The sequence below is a fragment of the Budorcas taxicolor genome, chromosome 24 (assembly GCF_023091745.1).
Source record: "Budorcas taxicolor isolate Tak-1 chromosome 24, Takin1.1, whole genome shotgun sequence".
Taxonomy (NCBI): Eukaryota; Metazoa; Chordata; class Mammalia; order Artiodactyla; family Bovidae; genus Budorcas; species Budorcas taxicolor.
In genome coordinates, this window is record NC_068933.1 from 41,371,113 (window position 1) to 41,380,757 (window position 9,645).

Sequence of the window (9,645 nt, forward strand, 5' to 3'; positions counted from 1 at the left end):
GCGGCCGGCCGCTGCGGCGACTCCGCCCTCCCGGCCGCCCCGCCCGCCGCCTGCACCCGCGGCCACCGCGCCTCCGGGTTTCCCGCCTGGCCGGGGGTGCCCAACGCTGCACCCCGCCCCCCGAGGACTCCGCAGGTCACCTCCGATGGTTACCTCGCAACCCCCACCTCACCTGGCGACTCCGCGGGTCACGTCCCATGGCGACCTAGGACCCCCCCCCCACCTCTTGACTCCGCGGGTCACCCCCGATGGTGACCTAGACCCCTTCCCCCCACCGCACCTGGTGACTCCGCGGGTCACCTCCCATGGTGACCTAGGACCCCCCCCTTCCCTTCACCTGGTGACTCCGCGGGTCACCTCCGATGGTCACCTAGGACCGCGGGGTGGCGCGGAGCAGACCCGCTTTTCAGGATCCAGGCTGGGCAGACTGCTGACCGCCCCGGGGGTCGGGGCTCCCACAGACACCTCTGCCGGAATCTCCTTCCTCTGCACCGCTCGGTGACTTCATCCAATCCAAGAGCTCAGACATCTGTGTTCTGAATGAGCTTCAGGCGCTTGCACCCAGTAGCCCGTTTGATTATGCCACCTTGATGTCCTTTTGACAGCTCAAGTTTCAGGAGTAAACAGGTGCCTTTTTCTTCCTGTCAAAAGGAAGAAACGAAATACATGGCCTGTGTGCTGAGGTTTGGGGAGGGAAATGTGTTGATGTCTGCAATTTAAATGAATTGCGCAAGTGAGGGAACTCCCTGGTGCTCCAGTGCCTGAGACGCTGAGCCCAGGTTCGATCCCTGGTCAGGGAAATAAATCTGGCATGGTGCAGCTAAAGATCCCATGCGCTGCAACTAAGACCCAGGGCAGCCTAAATAAATAAATATTTTTAATAAAAAATAAAATGTTTTTAAAAGTAAGATGGGCTGAAGAATGTGGATAGAAATACAGTAAGATGGCCCTTGTAGATGTCATATGTGGGTATTCACAACTGGTAAATGTCTTCCTCAGTTGCTCTTTGCAAATTTTCAGTGTACAGCATTGAGGGAACTGTAATGTGTGAGACATCCCTTCTCCCTCCACCACCCCATGAGTACACACACCACTCCATCTTAATCTTCACATTTTGGTAAATTTGCCAGTTCCTGAAGCCAACAAGTCAAGTTTCTCTTTTCTCTCCTTGTCCCTCTCTCTGTCTCTCTCACTGCCTTTTATACCTCTATTCAATCCATTAAGAAATCTGAGCTATTCTGTTGCCCAGTGCTGTTTAGTGGATAAATCACGTCACTAAGTCATGTCTGACTCTTTGCAACCCCATGGACTGTAGCCCACCAGGCTCCTCTGTCTATGGATTCTCCAGGCCAGAATACCAGAGTGGGTTGCCATTCCCTCCTCCAGGGGATCTTCCCTACCCAGGGATCGAACTCCTGTTTCCTGCACTGGCAGGCGGATTCATTACCGGTGAACCACCTGGGAAGCCCTCTGTGGTATTCCAACTTCAGTTTTAATACTTCTCACCATCAGCATGGATATTACTCTGCATCAAACCACCATCATCGCTTGCCTGGACTTCTGTAATAGTTCCCTAATAGAGGAATGACTTCTGTATCCACCTACAACAACTTCTCCACAGTTGGAGTGTTGTTTTTTAATGTAAATGAGATCTAAGTCCTCTGCTCAGAACCCTTCAATAGCTTCCTATTGCTTTTTTTTTTTAATCCAGTGCCTTAAGCTGCGCTGCAAATCCCTGCACAGACTCTGAGCCCCCTCCTCAGCACTCTACACAGCTCTCTACTCAAGGGGTCCTCTTTCCTTCCCTACCTCAGGGCTTTATCACCCTCTGCGATGCTGGAGCAAGACCTCCAGGCTACACTTTGTAGCTCGCTTTTTCATTTTCTGTCAACCGCCATTTGCTTCTGCATAGGTAAAATTAAGCTGACCCAAACAGTGCAGAAGGCAGAAATCACAAAGACGACATCACAGTGGTTCCCTCAGCGATTCCTCAGGGCATCAGTTCCAGGACCTCCGATGTTGTTTTTGTTTCCCTAAGTCGTGTCTGACTCTCTGTGACCCCATGGATGTTGTTTTTGTTTCCCTAAGTCGTGTCTGACTCTCTGTGACTCCATGGACTATAGCCCACCAGGCTCCTCTGTCCATGGGATTCTCCAGGCAAGAATACTGGAGTGGGGTGCCATGCCCTCCTGCAGGGGATCTTCCTGACCCAGGGATCAAACCCGCATCTCTTATGTCTCCTGCATTAGCAGATGGATTCTTCGCCTCTAGTGGGAACCCTAATATAAGCTGTGGACTTCGGATGTGTCAATATAGGTTCCCTGGTGGTAACAAATGTTCCCCTGTGCTGTAGGGTGTTGATCGTGGGGGAGGAGGTGTGTGTGTGTCGGGGGACAGGTCTGTGGGAACTCTGTACTCATTCAACGTTGCTGTGAACCTGCAACTGCTCTAAAAAGTTAAGTATATTTTAAAGAGAGAGAGAGAGAGGGATGAATGAAGAAAGCAGTGGTGACATCCATACACTATCATGTGTCAAATAGATACCTGGTGAGAAGCCGCTGTGCAACAGGGAGCCCCACCTGGTGCTCTGTGATGAGCAGAGGGGCGGGGTACAGGAGCGGAGGGAGGCTCAACAGGGAGGATGGCTGATGGGGGTGCTTGTAGGCAGAAACCAACATAGCATTGTAAAGCAATTGTCCTCCAGTTTAAAACAAAACAATAATAGAGAAGACGCTACCAGTTAAGTTGGAAAAGAAGAATGGAAATAAGGTTTCTCTTCCATGATAATGCCTATGAAATAAAATGTTATCTTCAAGCCTCCCAGCTCTTCAAGGTTGCCTCCATCCTGTGCGGCTTGCTGGTTAACTGTCAGAGCCTGCAAAGCCATAGATAGCCCTGATCGGTCACAGCCACACCACTGCCCCCTGGAGTCGCGTGGGGCTCCTCAGAGCCAGAGGAGGGGCAGAGCGGCGCCCCGGGGGACGGTCCCCAGAGTTCCAGAGCTGCCACGGAGCCCACTTTTCGCTACTGTCTTCTAAGGAGCCTCCGTTTTTAACCCTATGGAGCCTGTGACTCAGTCCACAGGAATTCCCCGACTATTCAGAGTGGGTCCCTACCTACTCCTCCTCTCTCTTTCCTCTGACAAAAACAATCACTTTCTTGAACAAAGTGACTGTGTCTTCAAACGTCATCTGTTAAAAGAGGCAGATTTCCTGAGAAAATCACCTTATCAACCACTGACACCGAGGCCCTGGGAAACTGCACACAGGACCATTCAGTCTGGATGCAGATAAAGAAGTGGGGCGCCTACAGCGGGCTTCCCTGGAGGCTCTGTGGTAAAGAACCCACCTGCCAAAGCTGAAGATGCAGGTTTGATCCCTCGGTTGGGAAGACCCCCTGGAGGAGGAAATGACAACCCTCTCCAGTATTCTTGCCTGGAGAATCACAAGGACAGAGGAGCCTGGTGGGCTACAGTCCATAGGGTCACAAAAGAGTCAGTCGCGACTTAGTTACTAAACAGCAACCACAAGCCTACCATTAGAGTCCTCTGATCCCAAACTCAGTACAGCAGGTCAAGCAGGGCCCTTCCTTTAAGGGCCTGGGTGCAGGAGAGACGTGAGGAGGCGGAGAAAGGGAACGAGATGGTTTCCTAATAGTCAAGGCCAGTTAGAGATGTCTAGTGTTTTTCCTCATTTTCAACTGTTCTAATGAACCCTGCTGGTTCCCAGCACCTCAGTAACTTTCCACCTTAGCTTTGCCTTCTCTGTGCCCTAGATCAGCAGTTCTCAAACATTTTTATCTTGGAACCCCTTAGTGTGTGTTAGCCGCTGAGTCGTGTCCGACTCTTTGTGACCCATGGACTGTGGCCCACCAGGATCCTTGTCCATGGGGTTCTCCAGGCAAGCACACTGGAGTGGGTTGGCATTTCCTCTACACTCTTAAGTTTTTGAAAACAGCAGAGCACTTTTTCACGGACTATATTTGTCCTGTCAACCATTAGAAATGAAAACAGGGAAATCTTTAAAACCCAAGCACAAAAACACACACACACACACACACACACACACAAAAATAAACCCAAGCACATACAGCGCGTAAGTCACAAAAGAGCGACATCATCAGATGTCAACAGACAGCTTTGGGGTTTCCTCTGCTCACAGCAAATTGCAATTGCTATTCAACCTCATGATAGCTGTGATGTAATTTCTTGAGGGTTTTATTTTTCTTTACTGCTCTGGTCACAGCACTAGCTTCTAGAATCATTGCCCAATCATGCCTCTATTGTAAACAAAAAATTTTAAATACTTATTTTTTAACTAGAAGCATAATTTCATTATATTATACATAAATAATAAACATTACAACATAATGACCAATGATGACTTACATAGGTATCAGTTCAGTTCAGTTCAATCTCTCAGTCGTGTCTGACTCTTTGCGACCCCATGGATTGCAGCACTCCAGACTTCCCTGTCCATCACCAACTCCCGGAGTTCACTCAAACTCATGTCCGTTGAGTAGGTGATGCCATCCAACCATCTCATCCTCTGTTGTCCCCTTCTCCTCCCGCCTTCAATCTTTCCCAGCATCAGGGTCTTTTCAAATGAGTCAGCTCTTCACATCAGGTGGCCAAAGGATTGGAGTTTCAGCTTCAGCATCAATCCTTCCAATGAACACTCAGGACTGATCTCCTTCAGAATGGACTGGTTGGATCTCCTTGCCGTCCAAGGGACTCTCAAGAGTCTTCTCCAACACCACAGTTCAAAAGCATCAATTCTTCAGTGCTCAGCTTTCTTCACAGTCCAACTCTCACATCCATACATGACTACTGGAAAAACCATAGCCTTGATTAGACGGACCTTTGTTGGCAAAGCAACGTCTCTGCTTTTTAATATGCTGTCTAGGTTGGTTATAACTTTTCTTCCAAGGAGTAAGAGTCTTTATTTCATGGCTGCAGTCACCATCTGCAGTGATTTTGGACCCCCCAAAAATAAAGTCAGCCACTGTTTCCATTGTTTCCCCATCTATTTGCCATGAAGTGATGGGACTGGATGCCATGATCTTTGTTTTCTGAATGTTGAGCTTTAAGCCAACTTTTTCACTCTCCTCTTTCACTTTTATCAAGAGGCTCTTTAGTTCTTCTTCACTTTCTGCCATAAGGGTGGTGTCATCTGCATATCTGAGGTTATTGATCTTTCTCCCAGCAATCTTGATTCCAGCTTATGCTTCTTCCAGCCCAGCATTTCTCATCATGTACTCTGCATATAAGTTAAATAAGCAGGGTGACAATATACAGCCTCGACGTACTCCTTTTCCTATTTGGAACCAGTCTGTTGTTCCATGTCCAGTTCTAACTGTTGCTTCCTGACCTGAATACAGGTTTCTCAAGAGGCAGGTCAGGTGGTCTGGTATTCCCATCTCTTTCAGAATTTTCCACAGTTCATTGTGATCCACACAGTCAAAGGCTTTGGCATAGTCAATAAAGCAGAAATAGATATTTTTCTGGAACTCTCTTGCTTTTTCAATGATCCAGCAAATGTTGGCAATTTGATCTCCTCTGCCTTTTCTAAAACCAGCTTGAACATCTGGAAGCTCACGGTTCACATTTGTTGAAGCCTGGCCTGGAGAATTTTATCATTACTAGGTATCATCACTATGTGATCCATGTCTTCTCATCTTATATCTTCATAAAACATTCAGTTAAACCCATTTCAGTATTACATTGTGCATAGAAAAAAATCACTCAATCTGAATTAATCCATTGACACCAAGATGAGTGAAGTGTTTATGCACAATCCTAGAAATGAGGTGCACACCCAACACCCTCCAATGCAGTAACAATATCTTATGAGATGCAATAAAGCAAAATACAGTCTACCAAAACAGTCGAGGTTGTGTTGAACAGAAAGTACTCTACGCTATTCCAGTTTTTAAATTTAAGTTAGTTAAAACAAAATATTCATTCAGTCCCTCAGTGTCACTAGCTATGTTTCAAGGGTCAAAAGACACATGTAATTCATGGCAACCATATCCGTCATTACAGTTTTAGAGACTTTCTTATTCTTCCTGAGTCGATGCGTGGAATTATTATTCTAGGAATTTGTCTATGATGTTTGTTTTCAAATTTGTTTAAGTTTTCAAATTTAAAAGTTGTTCAATTATTACCTTTTAAACCTCCATCAATTTTGTGGTTTCTCATTCTTAATTTTGTTTATTTGTGCTTTCCCACCCCTTCTCCCCATTAGTCCTACTAGATATGCTGTCTAGGTTGGTTATAACTTTTCTTCCAAGGAGTAAGAGTCTTTATTTCAAGCGTATTTCATACGCTTCTAGATAGAAGCGTATCTACTTAACTGGCTTTTTCAAAGGCTCAGTTTGGGGCTTTATTGATTCACTATACAGTATTGGTCTTCTGTTCTACTCTGATTTCTGCTTTTTGATTTGGTCGCCCTCCTTCTGTTCTGTTTTCATCTGCTTTTTCTAACTTCTTAGTGTGGACCTGTATCTTGTTAGAGGCTTCCCAGATGGCTGTGTGAGTAAAGAATGCCCCTGCCATTCAGGAGATTCAGGAGACGCCAGTTTGATTCCTGGGTCAGAAAGATCCCCTGGAGCAGGGCATGCATCTTGTTAAGTTTGCTTTGGTTGGCCAGAGCCTGTCTTTCCTGTTAGTGGCTAAGGACCCCCTCACTGATAATGCTTTAATTCATCCTTCCCTCCTCCAGGGAGTAGTCTGGTTACTACCGCAGTGCAAGAAAGCCCCTCAGGACGTAGTGGTTTTAAACGGAGCAATCACTTCATGACATTGAGTCGTGCCTGTGGGTCAGGACTTGCGGGGAAGGCCTCCTGGCTGGGCGTTTCCGGCTCAGGGTCTGTCATTCCTGACGATCAGACACTGGGCAGGGCCTGAGGAACCGGCCCCCTGAGGCCCAGCCCAGCCTGTCTCTCGGGTGGGTTACTGGGCACCCTGTCCGTCGGGCCGCTCAGGGCTCCAGCACAAGTGCTTCAGGGACAGGGCAGAAGCCACATCACCTGTTCTGTCCGAGCCTCAGAAGTCACGCAACACCACTTTTGCTGCACTTTTAGTTACAAAGGAAGTCAGGAGCACACCCAGATTTGAAGGACCAGCACACACACTTCACCTCTTCATAAGAGGACCATCAAGGTCCTGTTGTGAGTCACGTGTGAGATGGAGACTATTGCGCCGCTATCGTTGTTCAAACCAGGAACAGTGACACACACAGTCCACCCTGACTCGAGGACCTTGTTCCAAGTGTCCTCTGTAAGACGCTGTACTTCTTGAGGTGAATATTTCCACAACCTCTGCCTGGTGGCATTTTCTGAGGCTCAGTATAAAGAGAAAGGAACAAATCGGGTAACAAGTGGGCCTGGAAAGGCTCCCACTCCAAATAAGGGCTCAGTTGTTGAGGTTAGATCCCTCATGACACAACAAAGACCCCATATGCCACAGTGAGACCCAACACAGTCAAATAAATAAGTAAATATTTAACAAAATAATGTCTGATGGCACTGGAATGGGAGAGCTCCCTCAGAGAAGAATCTGATAGGAAGAGTGCAATCCACACATAATGGGTGTAATCTTTACAACGTTACAGAAAAATCCAAGACCATCCTCAACAGAAGTCATCTGGCCAAGGGGCCTCATTGAATATAATTGGAAAATATCTAATGCCATCTGGACACCCTAGTTGAATTTTGTTAAGTACTCCACTGATTTAATAACACACTAAACAAATTTTTAAAAAGTAAGAAACGGTTGCTTGACAGTTCAATAAATAAAAATGCCCATCATCTTCAATACTCTCTATCATAGTTTGAAAAGAAAAACCTACAGTAAGGGAGCACGGGATAAACAATAAGGTCCCACTGTGAAGCACAGGAAACTGTATTCAGTACCCTGTGATAATCATCGTGGAACGGAGTATAGAAAATGTATTTATATACAAAACTGTGTCACTTTGCAGTACAGCCGACATGAGCACAACATTGTAACGCAACTGCACTTCAGTTAAAAAATGAATTAAAAAATAACAGAAAAATAACCCACAGTAATTTTTCCTGGGGTGGGGGTGAAGAAAGCAGAAACATCAGGTAAGAAATATAGCTCCAGGGCTTCCCTGGGGGCTGGGTGGTGAAGAGTCCACCTGCTAACACCGGAGACGCGGGTTTGATCCCTGATCTGGGAGGATCCCACTTGCCGCAGAGCAACTAAACCCATGTGCCTCAGCTACCGAACCTGTGCTCTAGAGACCGCCGGGCCGCCATGAAGAACTGCGGCACCCCAACCCCTCTCCAGTTACTGGATGGGGCTCCCGGTGACTCGCGCGCACAGTGAACCTGGGGAAGCCGGCCCTCTGCTACAGGAAGCAGAGACTTTGCAGCAGAATCAGTAGGGATGGGGTAGGCAGCCTTCTTAGACAGTCCCCGGTGATCCCTGCCTCCTGGTGTTTACCGCCTTGTGTAATCCAACCTCCCGGTCCAGTAGTGTGAGCTGGACAGAGTGACTTGCTTCTAAAAATAGAATACGGCGGGAATTCCCTGGAGGTCCAGCGGGTTAAGACTTCTTCCAATGCAGGGGGTGTGGGTTTAATCCTTGGTTGGGGAGCTAAGATCCTGCATGCCTCAAGCCTCCCAAAACTGAAACATGACAGGGAAACAATGTTGTAACAAGTTTAATAAGGCCTTTTAAAATGGTCCACATCAAAAAAAATATTTTAAAAAATTAGAATACAGAGGAGGGATAAGTTGGGAACTGGGGGTTAACATAGAAACACTACTATATAAAAAGTAGATAGCCAACCTACTATATATAGCACAGGGAACTCTGCTCAATATTCTGTAATAACCAAAATGGGAAAAGAAACTCAAAAACAAGTGAGTAGACACATGTACACGTGTAACTGAATCGCTTTGTTGCACACCTGAAACTAACACAGCATTGTAAATCAGCTGTGCTTCACTATGAAATAAAAATAAAAAGAACAGAATATGACAAAGCAACGGGTGCCGCCACTGAGATTCTGTCATCCAAGACTGAACATGTCTTCCTCACACTCTCTCTTTCCAGCTCTTCTTATCCGCTCACCCCGATCAATGGCTAGCTATGTTAGGAGCTGCCCTGTGGAGAGACTCCTGTGGTCAAGAACTTGCTGGCTGAACAACAACCAGCCAGGAACTGGATACTGCCAACAAGCAGTGCGTGAGGTCAGAGCGGATCTTTCCCCCAGCTGCGCCTGGAGATGACTTCAGCCACACCCAGCACCTTGACTGCAGCCCGTGGAGACCCTGAAGCAGAGAACCCGGCTAAGCTGCATGCAGACGTCTGACCCGCAGAAATGTGAGATAATAGATGTCGTCATTTAAGCTGGTAAGTTTTAGGGTAATTGGCTACTCAGCAGTTGATGACTGACTAATAAAGGGGGCAATCAGCAGATCAAGACACTGAAAATTCATACATGTCCAAATTCCCCTAACGTCACAGGGACCTAACAGACCTGTGGATAAATAAACACCACCCAGTAGAGCCAACAGGCTTCCCAGGTGGCGCTAGTGGTAAAGAACCCGCCTGCCAATCCAGGAGACATTAAGAGACTGTGGTCCAATCCCTGGGTCGAGAAGATCCCCGCA